Source organism: Blennius ocellaris (assembly GCF_963422515.1).
Source record: "Blennius ocellaris genome assembly, chromosome: 21".
Lineage (NCBI taxonomy): Eukaryota > Metazoa > Chordata > Actinopteri > Blenniiformes > Blenniidae > Blennius > Blennius ocellaris.
The window spans coordinates 848,577-851,453 of record NC_137670.1 but is presented as its reverse complement, the minus strand read 5'-3'; the positions used below and the strand labels follow the sequence as shown (position 1 = coordinate 851,453).

The 2,877-nt window shown below is 51.4% G+C and overlaps 1 protein-coding gene across 1 annotated transcript in view; it reads right to left on the bottom strand.

Annotated features, from left to right (window-relative positions):
• Positions 1-2,877, bottom strand: part of LOC308145485 (uncharacterized protein) — a gene marked incomplete at its 3' end in the record, with an annotated part of 8,230 nt that overhangs the window by 3,669 nt on the left and 1,684 nt on the right. The window lies entirely within an intron of this gene.

Here is a 2,877-nt window from a genome sequence, read left to right as displayed (position 1 = left end):
GGAACCACCTCACCTTCCTACTGGTACCAGGAACCGGTACCAGGAACCAACTCAAGACCTTCCTACTGGTACCATGAGACCTTCCTATCGGTACCAGGAACCACCTCACCTTCCTAATGGTACCAGGAACCGGTACCAGGAACCGGTACCATGAACCACCACAAGACCTTCCTACTGGTACCAGGAACCACCACGAGGCCTTCCTACTGGTACCAGGAACCGGTACCAGGAACCACCTCAAGACCTTCCTACTGGTACCAGGAACCACCTCAAGACCTTCCACCTGGTACCAGGAACCACCTCAAGACCTTCCACCTGGTACCAGGAACCACCAGGGTTCCAGTATCAGAAACAGACCAGAGGATCAGCAGAATGTTGGTGTTTGACATTTTTACAATGTGATTAAAGTTAAAGAGGAGGAGGAGGAGGAGGGGGAGGGGAGGAGGAGGAGGAGGAGGAGGAGGGGGGGGGGGAGGAGGAGGAGGAGGAGGGGGGGGGGGAGGAGGAGGAGGGGGAGGGAGGAGGAGGAGGTGCTGGATGTGGAGCAGGGTGTGTGGTGGGGAGGAGCAGGGGAGGAGCTGGGAGTGTGAGTGTGTGTGGGGGGTGGAGGAGGAGAGGAGGAGCAGAATGCCTGTGCTATGAATCAGCTGTCTAAATATGGCTCCTGCTCTGCATCCACACTGCCCTCCTCCTCCTCCTCCTCCTCCTCCTCCTCCTCCTCCTCCTCCTCTCCTCCTCTCCTCCTCCTCCTCCTCCTCCTCTCCTCCTCTCCTCCTCCTCCTCCTCCTCCTCCCCTCCTCCTCCTCCTCCTCCTCTCCTCCTCCTCCCCCTCAAGAGTCAGAACACCGTCACTTTGCGCTCCACCCAACCCAGATGTTCTTCTTCTTCTTCTTCTTCTTCTTCTTCTTCTTCTTCTTCTTCTTCTCCTCTTCTTCTTCTTCTTCTTCTTCTTCTTCTTCTTCTTCTTCTTCTTCCTCACTCTGCAGAGGAGGAACTTCCCAGCCTCACGACAAAGGTCAAAGGTCAAACCACACCAGGGTCCCAGTGGACACCACCACCTCCTTCCTGCTGCTCTGCTGACGGAGAACCTGGACAGAGGAACCTGGACGGACGAACCAGGACGGAGGGACCAGGACGGAGGAACCAGGACGGAGGAACCTGGACGGAGGAACCAGGACGGAGGAACCAGTATGGAGGAACCAGGACGGAGGAACCAGGACGGAGGAACCAGTATGGAGGAACCAGTATGGAGGAACCAGGACGGAGGAACCAGTATGGAGGAACCAGGACGGAGGAACCAGTATGGAGGAACCAGGATGGAGGAACCAGTATGGAGGAACCTGGTCCTCAGCTGCAGAACGTTGGAACCAGAGCAGCACTGAGGTCTGCTGCTTTAATGAACCTGGCCTGAAGTCATGCTGGTAAACAGAGCCAGACGTAGACATAGAGCTATAGAGCCATAGAACCATAGAGCCATAGAGCCATAGAACTATAGAGCCATAGAACTATAGAGCTATAGAACCATAGAACTATAGAGCTATAGAGCCATAGAACCATAGAGCTATAGAGCCATAGAACTATAGAGCCATAGAGCTATAGAGCTATAGAACTATAGAGCCATAAAGCCATAGAACCATAGAGCTATAGAGCGATAGACATAGAGCTATAGAGCCATAGAACCATAGAGCTATAGAGCTATAGAACTATAGAGCCATAAAGCCATAGAACTATAGAGCTATAGAGCGATAGACATAGAGCTATAGAGCCATAGAACCATAGAGCTATAGAGCCACAGGTTCTACCGCCAGGATCTGATCCTAAGAGTCTCGACTTCAGCAGTGACTCAGTCCTGAAGTCCAGAGTGGAAAATCTGAATGTTCTCACACCGGCTGCTGGGTTAACCCCCGAACTGCTGGATTAACTGCTGGATTAACCACTAAACTGCTGGATTAACCCCCGAACTGCTGGATTAACTGCTGGATTAACCCCTAAACTGCTGGATTAACCCCCGAACTGCTGGATTAACTGCTGGATTAACCCCTAAACTGCTGGATTAACTGCTGCTTTAACCCCTAAACTGCTGGATTAACCCCCGAACTGCTGGATTAACTGCTGGATTAACCCCCGAACTGCTGGATTAACCCCTTAACTGCTGGATTAACCCCTAAACTGCTGGATTAACTGCTGGATTAACCCCTAAACTGCTGGATTAACCCCTAAACTGCTGGATTAACTGCTGGATTAACCCCTAAACTGCTGGATTAACCCCCGAACTGCTGGATTAACTGCTGGATTAACCCCTAAACTGCTGCATGAACTGCTGGATTAACCCCTAAACTGCTGAGTTAACTGCTGGATTAACCCCTAAACTGCTGAGTTAACCCCTGAACTGCTGGATTAACTGCTGGATTAACCCCTAAACTGCTGGATTAACTGCTGGATTAACCCCTGAACTGCTGAGTTAACTGCTGGATTAACCCCTGAACTGCTGAGTTAACCCCTGAACTGCTGGATTAACTGCTGGATTAACCCCTAAACTGCTGGATTAATTTGTGGATTAACCCCTGAACTGCTGGATTAACTGCTGGATTAACCCCTGAACTGCTGGGTTAACCCCCGAACTGCTGCATTAACTCCACTCACTCCACCCACTGTCCACTAACACTCCTCCACCCTCTCCTCACTCCACCCACTGTCCTCTGACACTGCTCCACCTTCCCCAGCACCTCCAGCAGGCTTGTGTTATTTTCCCATCTTTGTTTTGAAAGGCGGAGGTGAAGAAAGACTTTCTGAGTGTTTTCAGGAGTTCCACTGCTTCACGTCTGAATCCTCCTCTGAGAGAGAATATCTGTGAGCCACATGTGGTGGACGTGCAGA